The 16,151-nt window shown below is 41.2% G+C and overlaps 1 non-coding gene across 1 annotated transcript; it reads left to right on the top strand.

The window, feature by feature from the left end:
• The first annotated feature begins 14,599 nt into the window (after window positions 1-14,599).
• Window positions 14,600-14,670, top strand: LOC114671187 (small nucleolar RNA SNORD56). Its single transcript, XR_003721074.2, has one exon. It is a non-coding gene; the product is annotated as a small nucleolar RNA SNORD56 (small nucleolar RNA).
• Window positions 14,671-16,151: the final 1,481 nt, after the last annotated feature.

The following is a 16,151-nucleotide window of genomic DNA, read 5'->3' as shown; positions in this document are numbered from 1 at the left end:
TACATGTGATCCTGCCTGGCATCTGTTTCTCAGAGGACCTGAACAAACACACACACTAACACAGTGTCCCAGAACCACCGGGACTTTCAGGACTCCTGGGAGACTGGCAGCAGCTAGGCTGGGAGCCAGAGGAACAGGCTTGGGACTCTGATGGGAAATTTGGGTCTTTCCAAGTTCCTACTTACTATTTTCATAGAGATATGAGTTTCCTCCAGATTCCTCCTCATGGCAGGAGTGGTTTGAAAGGGTATTGCAAAGCTACCCAAGTTTTCTTTGCAGAAGTGAGATGGCATGATGTTGGATATTGGCGCTGCCATCTGCTGGTTAAGGCAACTTCTCTGACATTCAAGTTCCTCATCTATCAAGTGGAATGGGGATCCCTCCCTCCTCAGGGCTGCCAGCAGCATTGACTAAGAGCAAGTGTTTGGTGTGCTGTGCCTATTGGTGGGAAACAGGAAGCTCCCGACACACAGTAACAACTTAGAGCTCGGACTCCTTTGCTCACCTTCCTAAAACATTTGTAGATTTCACATTTATTTATTTATTTTTCCTGAAGTTAATAAGGGCTTGGCTGGATGGCAAATGCTTCTGGAATTCCTGGAACCCTTTCAATCCCCCTGAAATGTAGTCACAGGTTTGAGAGCACTTAGGTTCAAATGCCCATTCTGCAGCTGCTTCTTTGAGGAATGCTGAGCAAGCTACATATTATCTCGTGCCTCAGCTTATTCATCTGTAAAGTTGGGCTTTATGATAATATATAGTATTTAACTCATAAGGTTGTTGGAATATCCAAGAGGCAGTGAATACAAGGGGCTTATCTCAGTGTCTGGCATAGTGAGGGCTCAGTAAGGAACAGCAGTGTTTAGAATTCTTATTTCTGGTATTGTCATTGGTATTCATTACCCTCTGAACTTGATGGAGCTCTGATTTCCTGAGCAGGGCTACCTGAGACTGTGGACCCTGAGAGCAGAATGTGTGGGTTGCCATCTTGGCTGATCTGGGGCAAGTTTACCTAGGTCCAGCTCAATCTCCCAGTCAGTCTCTGCTTTCATCTCCTTAGCTGACCAACAGGGGTAAACCATGCTTTGCTCCAGTCTTCTCATTTGAGGGCTTTGTTCTTTGCCTCACCCTTTTTATCTGTAAAATGGGAACACCTGCTCACTTCAGGCACTGAAGGATGCCTGTTCATGAGTGAGAAGCTCTGAAAAAATTCATAAGTAATGTGGGGTCAGGAGCAGGTAGGGTTAGAGAAAATGGATCAGCCCTTTACAAATATAAAGTGCTAAATAATAAATGGCTTTTATCCATTTGCTTAAATAACTCCTCTTATTGACATGGCTTAATGAGTCCCTCGATCCCCAAATGATTCAAGATATATGTCCTCAATTTCATCTCTTGAAAAATTTCTTCACGGTTCAAAACAAGAAAAGTCTTTGGGTCTAATTTCGAGAACTTACCTGATTACTATTCATTTTAAGAGATGTGGTAGTTGTTTTGTGTTTTTAAAAATGTTGAACTAAAGCTCTTATTACTCTGATTTATTTTTGTTAGCTGTTAACTTAGGTGTTTCCTGATTTGCACAGAAAGAAAAAAATGGATTTTCCTGTCTCTTTGACCCCTGAGATCTCAAAGCCCCTATGAAGATGGATCAGTTGGCATGGCTGGATTCAGACTTCCCAGGCCAAGAGGACTTGAAGAAATGATGAAATGAATCCCAGAAACTCAGAGTTTGAATAATAGTTATCGGTTATTGCACACTCGCTGTGTGCCAGGCATGGTGCCCGCTGCTGCCCATGGATCATTTCACCTAATTTCATCTACCAACCTGATATCTGCACATGTGAGAAACTGAGACGTAGGGAATTGGCATGGCTTTGGCTTTTGCAGAAGGAGTAACACAGGTTCATACCAACTTCCTCCAGTTACCAATTCCGTGACTTCAGGTAGGTAAATTTCTATCACCGATCATCCTCTCTTTAAAATGGGACTAGTTGACCTCAAAGTGTTGTCACGGTGATTAAATGGCTGAGTGTGGTGTTTAATACATGATCCGTGCTTAGTCAATACTTGTTTTTATTATGATCCAAGTTCACTGGTCTTGGGCGTGGTGGCGTGTTGGGAAGTTGACCCAGACCTGGTTCTGAAGCTTGTGCTTCTAATCGTTATCCTGATCCTATCCAGCTTCAATTAGGCTCTTCTGCTTCTGAGCATCCTGTTAAGTTTCATAGCACTTAGTAGAGTGCTAGTTTATAGCATTGTGTTTGTCTACGTGATTCTTTATCTGCCTTGCTAGACTGTTTGCTCTGTGAGGGTAGGAACCATGTCTGCTTTGCTCGATACATATCCGTTGACTGGAAAGATTATGCCAAGTTTCTCTCATGTCTCACTGTGGGTTCTATGAATTGGGAAAAATATCCTTTCCCTTTAGAGTAATTCAGTGAGACTTATTCATACCAGTTAGACGAGAAGCTTGGAATCTGACTGCTCACCGTTGGAATTATTTCAGAACATCTCTACAGATACTGCCTTCATTGCTTTCACTTTCACAAGTTTTAAAAATGTATCCTGGTATCAGGCCAACACATATAAGATTTATCAGTTTCCCTTCAAGAAATGAATAGTGTCATATTGTTAATATTTTTGCTTCGGGTTCTTTTCTTCTGGTTTTTTTTTTTTGATCACTGAAGTTGTGTGCATGTTGGGATAGAAGACTTGGGCGGACCGTTCATTGCCTGCCTTATATCCATTGCCCTTTCCCCTTCCTAAGAGGATCCAGGTTTTGTTCAGAGCAGTACCGAGCCCAGACCCAGGCTATGGATTATAATTGGTCAAAGTTCTGTTCTCTAATTTCCCAGTTTTCCTTGCATCTCAGATGGTATATGACACAGCTCTGTCCAAAAGGTCGGTTGCAAAATGTTCTGGGAAAAAAAAAAATTTATTGTCCTGGTAAAAGAGAAGATGCAGCACTTTCCCCTTCCGTTTTTTTCCTGTCTTGAATTTGGATGTGATGGCTGGAACTGCAGCAGCTGTTTTGTCAAAATATTGGTCAAGACGTGGCTGAGCTGCTGAACCAGAACATGAAGCAGACCGCTTCTGGAAGTTTCATTATGTAAGAAAGGACTATTAAATTAAGGGATATAGTGAGGCATTCTTACTACTTGGAGCTGAATATATTACTAATGAGTAAAATGATGTTTCTAAAGATTTCTGTCAAAGGCAAAATAAAATCCCAGTAGTCATAGTTTTTGTTTTTTTTCTCATCCCATCCCCTTTACCCCCAAAGACTTTTTAAGACCTTCTATTCTGTGCCAGGATAAAACTTGCTACACCCATTTAAAAGACGATAATGCAGAGGATTGAGGAGCAGGGATTTGCTATTCAAAATTTCAAAGCAGAGCCAAAAGCCTTGGTGTACACACTGTGGATTCCATTCAAAGACTATGTACTGTCTCTCATTGGCTTAACACACCATTCATATTCCTTAGAAGGCTGAAAGGGCCATATTGATGCTGCCAGAACCTCAGACAGTGGTTCCAGGGAGTCTAGAGGGTTGAAACCCAGCACTTAAGGCTCCCATGCTGTTCTTCTGGCTTGGAAATTTATGCCACAGCTTTGAAATTCTGGAATTTGTTGAGCAGTGATTTGTGACTGCATGTTAAGAGGCGCTTATGCGGTAGTGTTGTCTGCATCTTTATGAAGGTGGCGGATGCTGCTCTGAGCCTTCCAAACTGCTAATATTCTGGATATTATCTGTGTCCACACAGCCATCAGTGCTCAAGCAGGGACATTAGGCTGATAGAAAATATCATTAAGGGCAAGAAGGTAGGAAGGAAGACTTACCAGGAAATGTCAGGATATTTTCTTCCCCAAAGGAAACCACCAAAGTCATCAATTTCAAATGTTGAACACAGTGAAACTTTCTCTAACAAAGAGGAGGACTTACTTTCAGCCTTTCAAGCCTGATTCCTTTATGCATTTCCCACATCTTTTCACTCTGTCAAAACCCATTTTAACTTGATTTTGTTAGCTAAAAGTATCTTGATCCAAAATGCAACCGCATCATCATAAGACACTTTATTTTCAGATTTATGATTTTTTTTTCAAAGGCTTTATTTGCTTTTTTTTTTTTTTTTTCCATGAAGATGATTCTTACACTGCTCTTTCCCTAAGCATGTTTGGCCATTCCACTTCTCTTTTGTACTGTTTCCAGACATTTCTTTTCCTTTATAGTCATGACAAAATGTAATAGCTAATTCTTATATGGTCTTTGTCATATGCCAGGTGCTGTTGTAATTGATTTATAGGTATTAAATTGTAAAATCCTCATAACACCCTAAGGTGTAAGTACTATTATTTATCCTTATTTTACAGAATAGGAAACTGAGGCACAGAAGGGTTAACTAGCAGATCCAAGGTCACACAGCAAGTGGCCAGGCCAAGATTCTAACCCACCAATCTGGCTGCAGCTGATTATGCTAATACTGATATTAACAATAACTGGCATTTTCCAGTACTTAATCCATATCAGACTCTGCAAAGTCTTATATACACATTGCCTCCCTTAATCATCCCATAACCTTATGAGATATTAAGGATTATGGTCACCATTTTTAGGGCTGAGGAACTTGAAGCCGTGTGACTTTGCTGACCTGGTTGCTTGGTTGGTAAGATGCAGGTACTTTCAATGCCCATTGTGCTGGGAGTGCCCTCTCTCCTCCACCCTTACTTCTTTGCTTGGCTTATCCCTGATCATTGTCCTCTCTCTAGGAACCCTTTCGTGGAACCCCCTCCCCAGTCTGATTTAGATGCTCTGGCTCTCATATCCTCCAATTGTCAATTTTCTTACCTGTCCCACTTGTCAGACCATGAGCTCCTTATACAATGTATATTCACAGTAAAACAAGTATTAGAAACATCAGAAATTATAAAAACAGAAACTGCCTCCACATCTCTGATACCATCTAGGCACCTCTCCCCATTGTCTACGTCTAAATGTATGTCAATATCTGTATTTATATTGAGATAGATAGGTAACATAAAACTTACCTTGATAAAATATAGGTAACATAAAACTTGTTATCTATATTTTATCATATACATATCATATAGGTAACTTTATCAAGTTTAACATAAAACTTGTTACCTATGTTGATATAGATATATCAATATCTCTACATATAGATATATATATAGATATATCAATATCTATATATAGTTTGTTACCTATAAAATCTTATTACCTATCTATACCAACCAATATCTATCAATGTAGATATTGATAAAATATATGTAACATAAAACTTAACATTTTAAGTGTACAATTTAGTAGTATTAAGTACATTTTTGATGTTATGTAACCATCACCACTATCCATCTCCAGAACTTTCTCATCATCCCAAACAGGAGCCCTGTAATGCCCTCCCTACTCTCCCCAGTCCTTGGTAACTTCTACTTTTCTGTCTCCAAATGCCTATTCTAGGTACTTCATATAAACAGAATCATACAATATTTGTCCTTTTGTGGTTATCTTCTTCCATTTAGCATAATGTCTTCATGGCTCAACATATTGTTGCATGTATCAGATTTTAAAAAAAATTATGGCTGAATAATATTCCAATGTCTGAACATACTACCACATTTTGTTTATCTGTTCATCGGCTGGTGAACATTTGGGTTGCATCCACCTTTTGGCTACTGTGAATAATGCTGCAACAAACTCTGACGTACAAGCATCTGTTTGAGTCCCTGCTTTCAATTCTTTGGGGTTTATACCTAGGAGTGGAATTGCTGGGTCACATGGTAATTTTAGGTTTAGGGTTTAGTGCTTTTTTTTTTTTTTTTTTTTTTTTGAGATGGAGTTTTGCTGTCGTCACCCAGGCTGGAGTGCAACGGCATGATCTCGGCTTATAGCAACCTCTGCCTCCTGGGTTCAAGCAATTCTCCAGCCTCAGCCTCCCGAGTAACTGGGATTACAGGCGCCCACCACCCCACCTGGCTAATTTTTGTATTTTTAGTAGAGATGGGGTTTCACCATGTTGGCCAGGCTGGTCTCAAACTCCTGACCTCCGATGATGCTCCCACCTCGGCCTCCTAAAGTGCTGGGATTACAGGCGTGAGCCACAGTGCGCTGTTTCCCACTGCACCAGCTGTACCGTTTTACATTCCCACCAGCAATGCGAAGGATTCTAGTTTCTCCACACTCTCACCAATGCTTATCATTATCAACCTTTTTGAAGACAGCCACCCTAATGGGTGTGCAGTAATATCCCACCAGGGCTTTGATTTGCCTTCCCTAAGGACACATGCGTGTCCTTTCGTGTGCTTCTGCTATTGCAACAGAGGAGATGTGTACAAAAGTAGAAATGTCTATTCAATCCCTCTGTTTCTATTTAAAAGATATTTTGAAAATCAAAGTATAATTTGAATACAGCAAAACTACCCTTGTTAGTGAACAGTTCTGTGATGAAAGCATGCTGTCTGGTAGACAGTCGGGGTTAGTTTCCCGCAATTGCTGTTCCTTGTGTCTTCCAGCTCTTGATGGCTTCAGGCGTTCCCCAGTTTGTGGCCACATCAGGCCAATCTCCACCTTCGTGTTCACAGGACCTCTTTTTGTAAGTGTGTCAAATCCCCCTCTCCCTTCTCTGCAAGGACACTCCCACTGGGTTTAGGACCATCCTCAATCCAGTATAATCTATCTTGATCCTTGCCTTAGTTACACTTGCAAAGACTCTATTTCCAAATCAGGTCATATTCACAGACACTAGAGGGTAGGACTTGGACATATCTTTGTGGGGGACACATGAACCCACTAGATAGCTTCACAGTCAAGATATAGAATAATTTTATCACCACCCTCAGTTCCATTCTGTTTCTCTTTCAATGAAAAAAAGTCAAAATGAAGCCATATCTATCAATATAGTCTTACCAATCAAAATCTACCAATGTAGATATTGGTAAAATATATGTAACATAAAACTTAACATGTTAAGTGTACAATTCAGTGGCATTAAGTACATTTTTGATGTTATGTATCCATCACTACTTACTGTTTTATAACCTGCCTCACCCATGTAATGATGGATTATATGCACTTTTTACATGTCAATAAATTCAGATCAAAGTGCTCCATTATTTAAAATAAATGTATATTTTAGATGTGAGTTTCTTAAAAGACCAGCACCTATTACACTACAGTCTTACCCTCAAGGCCTAGCCTAATGCCTAGCATGTCATAGGTGCCTGATAAATGTTTATTGAGTGAATAAATGAAGGAATGACTTTCTGGTGAGATACAATGATGCTGCCTGTGCCCACAGCAGGCCTGGGCTCTTCGAGTTTCCAAGGCTTTTGCCCTTTTTAGGTGTGATCTGCATTATCCAGTCACCCATTTTTCCAAGAGAGGTTGCTCTCTTTGCCTTCTCTGAAAACCTCCAGTGACTTTGAAGCAACTGCCTGGAGGGTCAGAGGTGTGTTTCTCCCCACTTGGGACTCTCCCCGCTAAGGGTTTCATTTCAGAGGGGGCTAAGCCAACTCTCTCCAGGTTTTATAAGCTGATAGAACAGGGCTGTCAAATGCTTTTTATGGGAGAAGAAACAGGAAGATGGTTTGTTTTGCAGACAGCGGGTTATTGGGTAATTACATTTTTATAGAACTGCTGTGGGACAAGTCACGGCCCTGCTGTCTCCTTTGATGCTAAAAGGCAGACGGCCCCATAAAGATCAGAACAAGGGAAGGTGAAAGGGGTCAGGGACAGAGCTGCCCCTTGGGGGTCAGCTTCTGCCTGGAAGCATCCCCCCGCACCCCACCACCAGGTGCCCCTTTGGGAAATGCCCTCCTTCCCTTGCCATGTGTTTTGGTTAGAGTCACATTCATGCCAACCTCTTCTACCTGTTTCTCTGCATACAGAGAAAAGGAGAGACAGAAAAAAGGCATTAACTAATAGGACCACCCTCGAGGGAGCCATTGTCATTCATTCATTCACTCTTTTACTTCCCCCTTCACTCATGCAGTCACTATGTTACTCACTTATTCACTCATTCATTCAATAACTCACTCATTCACTCACCCGTTCATTTATTCATTTGCTCATTCATTCACTTGCTCATTTATTCATCCCTCACTCATGCATGCATTCAAGTGTTTGGATACTTAACTAGGAGACTGAAGTATACTGATATATTTTTCCCAAAGGTCCATTTGTTCATTAATTCAAAACATCTTCATTGAGGGACTACGATGTGTCATGCATTGTGGCTATAGTGTAAGGTACAACCGAAGCAGTGGAGAAGAGATGCAATAAACTATTGCACCCATATAAAGTGTGCAATGCCAGCCATGATAAGCACTGAGCAATACACAATTTAGTGGTGGGAGGGTGGGTATGCGAGAGCCCATATGTAGCAGCTCAGCTGGTTGCTTAAGAGTGATCAGAGAAGGCTTCCCTGGTTGAGTTGAAATCTAGAAGATGGAGAAGAAGTTGCCCGGGCCAAGGGAAGCAAGGGATGATGGAGGTGGTGGAGTGTGTGGTAGTGAAAGAACATTCCAGGCAAAGAGAGAAAATCCTGCACAGCCTCTGTGGAAGGAGAAAATATGAAGCTTTCAAGAAAGGGGAGCAGTGGTGCCGTGGTGCCCTAGCCAGTCTGGCTTTTGGAGGAAGCTCCATCCTAGATGCTTCACCCAGGGCTGTGATTGGGAAATCCCTTTTCAGATCTTCTTGTGGCTCCGTTTCAAAGATCACTTCCTTTTGCAGAAATAAAACATGTTGCTAGGCTACCATCTCAGCTCCAGCCCAAAACTCATGGGCACAAGTTGGAGGGGAGCCAGTGTGGTGGCCTGAAGAAGGTCTCTTCTTTCTTCATTTTTCTTTCTGCCCTGGAAAGTTCTAGAAAGCTGTGCACTGCTATTCCTTTTCCTGGGAGGTTTGGAATGAGGCTAAGGGCTGAGGATTACTGGTCCCATTTGGAGACAAGTGTTTCAAATCAAGCCTCCCCTCTTTTAAAGATGGCTGTCTTCTTCAGGGAGGTTCTGTTCCCCTACCCACACTCCCTGTGCTGATTTCCTGCTGTGCAGATAAGTACCTTAATAAATGATTATTTATTTTATTGGGCAGCCCCTTCCGTGCATGTTCAGTTTCCTGATGTGACCTCCAGCCAGAATCCCAAGGTGTCTTTCTTAAAGGGGCCAAGGAGATGCAGCCTTTTCTAGTTTTTATTCTTTTTATGGCTGTGAGCTGTGAGTTCTGCACAAGGCAGCTTTCCCCTGGGGAGGTTTCTTCCCTCCCAAAGTCTTCCCCTCATTCTGTTAGACACCAGCCTTCCAAAGACCCCCAAAGCTGCTACTTGGGACTGAGGGACCCCCAGCCCTGGCTGCCTGTAACCCTATCCTTGGGCTGCAGATGAAGGAAGCAGTGACCCCAGGAAAGGATGAGGGGTCAAACAGAATGGGGGTGAGGAAATATGGGAGAAGGAGTCAGCCCAGAGCATTTTGACTGGGCTTCTAAGAAATCCGTGTGTCCGAGGTGTCTTGGTGGTAAGCAGAGCCCATTTCCCCTAACCAGGGTGGCAGCACCAGGTCAAAGGAACTCTGTGTGGGTCCCTGCTTGGATCATGCTCTGTCCCCACCACCAGGCCTTTGCTTATGCTGTGCTCATTGCCTGTAGTGACCGTGTCTCTTGCCTTTTGGGAGACCTAACAGTTACCGAGGGCCAGCAAGGTGCTAGGCACTGTTCCAATTCTTGGGGATGCAGTGATGCACAAGACAGCCCATCCCTGCCCTCATCAAGCTTGCATTTAAGAGCAGGGCCGGTGGACCAGAAATGAATACACAGATCAACACACTGTGTGGTCTGTTGGGCGGCCATAAGTGCTGATGAGAAAGAAATCCAGTAGGACAAGGAAGGTGATGGGGAAAGTGGTCAGGGAAGGGTGGCTGGAGAGGTGACAGAGGAGCCAGGAAGTGTGTTCCTAAGAGAGGGAACAAAATGTCCTAAGGCCTGGAGGCAGTGCTGAGCTCTGTGTGTCTCCAGGCAGCTAGGGAGCCAGCTGGTGGAGGAGGAGTGAGCCAAAGGCTGAGAACAGAGAGAAAGTTGCTGGACAGCCAGGCCATGTGAAGTTCCATGGGCCATTTGCAGTGAAGATTTTGGATTTTATTGCAAAGTAAATGGGAGCCAATGGAAAGATCTGTACTGAAGAGTGACAGGATCTGACTTACATTTTAAAGCAATCACTAGTTGTAGTCATTGATACATATTCATTCATCTCATCTTCAGCATTTTAAGATGCAGTGCTTTCATTTGTTTCCATCTTATAGATGCCAAAGTTGAGGCACAGAAAGCCTAAGTAACTTGCTCAGGATGCCATACAGCGAGTGAGGGGCAGAGCCGGGATTCTGTCTGAGCCCTCTAGTGGTTGAGCACCATCAGCTCCAGGAAGCCTCTTCTGCGTGCTCCAGAATTGATTGCATGAGGAGCCCCTATGAACTTCACCTTCCTGAGCCTCAGTTTTCTGTAAAATGGATATGATAGCAACCACTCTTGCCTTACTTAATACACAGTGCTGTTGGCAAAACCAGATGAGATAAGCTGCAAAATAAATGACTATATACTATTAATTACATTGTTATAAAACCCAGCTCCTATTTATCAAGCATCTGTGGGGAGGAAATTCCTGGTTATTGGGTCTCATTTAATCACCAAACCCCTCTGTGCTGTAGGTGCTATTGTGATTCCAGAGAACCTGGCACAGGGACAACAGTCAAGAAACTGGGAGTGAATTAATAGTGATGATCTCATTGGATTCTTTTCTTTTTGTCCCACGGAGACTTCCGGAGTTCTCTTGTTCCAGGTTCCTCATGTCTAATGAATAGAATAATAATATCTACTTTCTAAAGAGGTTGTGAGGATATCCTGTAGACCAAATCCCTTCGTAGGAAGCAACTAATCAATTACTATTTTTTTTTTTTTTTGCTTTCAGAAGCATTCTACGCAAATAATACAAGCAAAGGATTTACATAGCACTAAATATTTTTAATGCAAATGATATACAATACTATCTTGCTCTTTTCACTTAACAATGTGCCTTGGAGATAATTGCATTATAATACATATAGACAACATTGTTCTTTTTTAACAGCTACATAGTATTCCATTGTATGGCTGTTTTATAATTTTGTCTTTTGCTATTGACCAGTGCTGCAATGAATATAATTGTATGTATACCTCCTGGCACACATATGAGGATATTGGTTGAGTAAATATCCTAAAGGAGAATTGCTGGGTCAAGTTACACATAAATTTAAATTTTTGATGGACATTGGCAAATTGCAAGTTACAGAGATCTTAGAAATTTATACCCTTCACCAGGAGTGAGTAAGAGTGGTCATGTGTCCAGAAACTTGCTAACATAGTGTATCTATTAGACTTAAAAAAATTCATACTGTGGGATCTTGATATACCTACTTTTTTTTGGTATGCTGTTTTTGACGTAACATTAAATTGCAAAAAAAGAGTTCAGTTTAAAGAAATATTTTTCAACAAAATAAATTTTAATAGTTATTATTAAATATTCCATTGTATAGATGTACCATAGTTTATTTGATTAGCTTTCTGTGGTCAGATAGTATTTTTAAAACTGATACGTTTGATAAATTTGACTGTTAAAATGAAGAATATTGCTTCTCAACAGACTCGTGAAAAGGTAGGAGACATTACAAACTAGAAGAAAATATTCACAACACATTTAGCTAACAAGGGAGAGTATTAATGAGCCATATGTAAAGAATTTCTAGAAATAAATAAGCAAAGCTCAATAACCAAATAGAAAAATGGGCAAATGACAAGAACAGACATTTCAAATGTAGAAACATATATGACTACTAACAAATGTATAAGGAGATGTGGAACATCCTTAATAATGAGGCAAAGTAAGACCAGAATGAGATATTATTTTGCACGAATTTGTTTGGTAAAAATTTTAACAAGGCCGGGCGTGGTGGCTTATGCTTGTAATCCCAGCACTTTGGGAGGCTGAGGCGGGCAGATCATGAGGTCAGGAGATTGAGACCATCTTGGCTAATATGGTGAAGTCCTGTCTCTACTAAAAATACAAATTAGCTGGGCATGGTGGCAGGCACCTGTAATCCCAGCTACTCGGGAGGCTGAGGCAGGGGAATGGCTTGAACCTGGGAGGCGGAGATTGCAGTGAGCTGAGATTGCGCCACTGAGCCACTGCACTCCAGCCTGGATGACAGAGTGAGACTCCATCTCAAAAATAAATAAATAAATAAATAAATAAATAAATAAATAAATAAATAAAATAAATAAATAATCTGACAAACTAAGGGTTACAAGGGATGTAGAGTTGCAGAGGGAATGCAGATTGGTGCATCAATTTTGGAAAAAACAGTTTAGTGTTATAAACTCAATTGGAAAATTTATAATCCCATGACCTAGTAATTTTTCTTCTGGATATAACCTAAAAGGCCAACAAGCATATCAAAAAATACTCAACATTACTGATTATCAGAGAAAGCAAATTAAAATCACAACGAGATGTCATCTTACAGTAGTCTAAATTGCTATTATTAATTATCATTATTATTGTTGAGACAGGGTCTCGCTCTGCAACCCAGGCTGGAGTGCAATGGTATGATCACAGCTCACTGCAGCCTTGATATTTTGGGCTTAAGCGATCCTCTCACTTCAGCCTCCTGAGTAGCTAGGACTACAGGTGTGAGCCACCATGTGCTGCTAATATTTTTGATTTTTAGTATGGCCAAGGTCTTGCTATGTTGCCTAGGCTGGTCTCAAACTCCTGAACTCAAGTGATCCTCCCACCTCGGCCTCCCAAAGTGCTGGGATTACAGACTTGAGCCACTGCACTGACTTTTTGTCTATTAACAAAAAGTCACCAAATAACAGATGCCCTTTGTGAGACGTCACCAAACTGCTTTCCACAGTGGCTGAACTCAGTTACACTCCCATGAGCAGTGTGTAAGTGCTTTTCTCCCCAACCTTGCCAGCATCTGTTTTTTTTTTTTTTTTTTTTTGACATTTTAATAATGGCCATTCTGACTAATGTGAGATGGTATCTCATTGTGGTTTTGATTGGTATTTCTCAGCAGTCCCACTATTGGGTATATACCCAAAGGAATGTAAATCTTTCTACCATAAAGACGTGCACATGTATGTTCATCGCAGCACTATTCACAATGGCAAAGACACAGAATCAACCTAAATGCCCACCAATGGTAGACTGGATTTAAAAAATGTACATATACACTATGGAATACTATGCAGCCATAGAATAGAATAGAATGAGATCATGTCCTTTGCAGCAACATGGATGGAGCTGGAAACCATTATCCTAAGCAAACTAACACAGGAACAGAAAACCAAATACTGTATGCTCTCACTTATAAGTTGGGAGCTAACCTTTGAGTATATATGCACACAAAGAAGGACACAATAGACCCTGAGGCCTACTTGAGGGTGGAGGGAGAGGACCAAAAAACTACCTGTCAAGTACTATGCTTATTACCTGGGTGACAAAATAATCTGTACACAAAACCCCTATGACACACAATTTACCTATATAACAAACCTGCACATGTGCCTCTGAACCTAAAATGAAAGTTAAGAAAAAAAAAAAAAGTAAATCAGAAAAATAGAAAACAACAAAAAATAAAACAGAGTGGAAAAGGCAACAATATGGTGAACTTCGACACAGCTGGCAGTGTTTGCACCTGTCCTGCCTCTACCCTCATGCTCACAATCTTCAGTGCCCACCAGCTGGAGTGCATCTTGCCATCTCCATTGCAGGCTGGAAGCCCCGGGGAATTGACATTCCTTTGGAAGAGTTCTCAATCTTTGAATGACAGGAGTTGGTAAACCCCAGCTGCCTCACTGCCTGGGTGAGATAACTCTGAAGTATGTATATGTACACCCTGAGGTTCCCCAGAGAGGTTAAGCTCCAGTTGTCCTCAGTGGTGGTTGGTTTGATAATGCACTTAAAAAAAATCATTTCAATGGTTTTTGGGGTAAGGTGGTTTTTGGTTACATGGTTAAGTTCTTTAGTGGTGATTTCCGAGATTTTAGTGTACCTGTCACCCGAGCAGTGTACTACCCCCTCCCAACCTTCCCCCCACGAGTCCCCAAAGTCCATTATATAATTCTTATGCCTTTGCACTTTTATAAAAAAAGAGATGAAACACACGTAACACAAATTAATCATTTAAAAAGGAACAATTCAGTGGCAATGTTGTGCAACCACCACTTCTTTCTAGTTCCAAAACATTTTCCTTATCCTAAAAGGAAACCCATGTTCATGAAGCTGCTGCTTCTCATGTGCTGTGCTTTTGTTGACTGTCTTTCCTTCCCTGCCTCATTTCTCTACCTCCATCCCAAATAATTTGTACTTGAATCCTTGTCCTCAGTCAGCTTTTGGGAGAAGCCAAATGAAGGCACTTGGGAATGTCATATTAGGTAAGAGGAAGAAAAAATTCCAAGAAGTTACATGCAAGTTGATACTCATTTGTTAAAAACTAAAAGACATACTTTTAGGAACACACATCAGATGCAAAAAGAGTGTAAAAATGCAAGCAACCACAATGATGGCAATATTTTTCAACAACAGAAATTAACCTCGTGAGTTTTGATATTTAGGGTATAAGTGAAAAGAAAAATGCAAGCAAGGCATTGATGACTGTGAGATTCGGGAAGGTGGTACATGAGGTAAGAGGCGTAGGAAGATGGGCTTGGGAGATCACAGGGTTGGATGTGAGTTGTTGACAGCGTCCTAGGTTTTGTTGTTGATGGTGAGTTTCTATAAGCTAATGATATTCTTAAAAATGACTAATAAAATTATTAAATAAAAGCATAGATCAGAGATAATGCATCATACCAAATATTATAATGAGCCCAATCTGTGCAAACAAGCAAAACTGACATCAGTGGAATTCAAATTAAGAGAGGACAGCATTTAAATTTTCCAAGTTCTGTGTGGTAGGCTGAAGAAAGAGTTTTAAAAAGCCTATTTTATGTTGCTTTTACTTGAGAAAGGATTTAATACACTCTTCCTTTGTCTTCCCTAGAAGATCATTCAAAAGGTCATAACCTAAATGCCCATTTAGGTTATGACCTTTTGAATAGGGAGAAGTTATATTGATAATAGGGAGAAGTAGGGAGAAGTTATATTAATGAGCACTGTTCCTCATGGCCTATGATGCAGTCATTCAAAACATCAGATAAGACAGATGTGTCAATATACAGAGATATCCATGCTTCATTGATAAGTTAAAGAAGCAAGTTGAAGATATGTTTTACATGATCCTATCTTTGAAGACAATTTTTCTGTCATACAAAAGTGATATGTAATTTAATATATGTTGTATATATGTGTCAGTAACCATTTATATATGTACATGAGCATATATGATTGTATATTGGAAATAACTTACCCAGTATTGTTAACAATGTTTTTCTATGTGATAGAATTATGAAAAATTTCTTTCTTTCTTTTTTTTTTTTGAGACGGAGTCTCGCTCTGTCGCCCAGGCTGGAGTGCAGTGACTGGATCTTGGCTCACTGCAAGCTCCGCCTCCCAGGTTCATGCCATTCTCCTGCCTCAGCCTCCTGAGTAGCTGGGACTACAGGCGCCCGCCACCTTGCCCGGCTAATTTTTTGTATTTTTTTTAGTAGAGACGGAGTTTCACTGTGTTAGCCAGGATGGTCTTGATCTCCTGACCTTGTGATCTGCCCGTCTCGGCCTCCCAAAGTGCTGGGATTACAGGCTTGAGCCACCACGCCCTGCCGAAAAATTTCTTTTTTTTTTTTGAGGCAGAGTCTCGCTCTGTCACCCAGGCTGGAGTGCAGTGGTGGGATCTTGGCTCATTGCAAACTGCCTCCCGGGTTCAAGTGATTCTCCTGCCTCAGCCTCCCAAGTAGCTGGGACTACAGGCTGCATGCCAGCACACCCAGCTAATTTTTGTTTGTTTGTTTGTTTCTTTTTTGTATTTTTAGTAGACAGGGTTTCGCCATGTTGACCAGGCTGGTCTTGAACTCCTGACCTCAGGTGATCCACCCATCTCAACCTCCCAGAGTGCTGGGATTACAGGTGTGAGCCATTGTACCTGGCTGAAAAGTTTCTATTTTTTAA

The sequence above is a fragment of the Macaca mulatta genome, chromosome 11, assembly GCF_049350105.2.
Source record: "Macaca mulatta isolate MMU2019108-1 chromosome 11, T2T-MMU8v2.0, whole genome shotgun sequence".
NCBI lineage: Eukaryota > Metazoa > Chordata > Mammalia > Primates > Cercopithecidae > Macaca > Macaca mulatta.
Note: the sequence above shows the minus strand (reverse complement) of the source record. Positions and strands in the feature narration are given on the sequence as shown.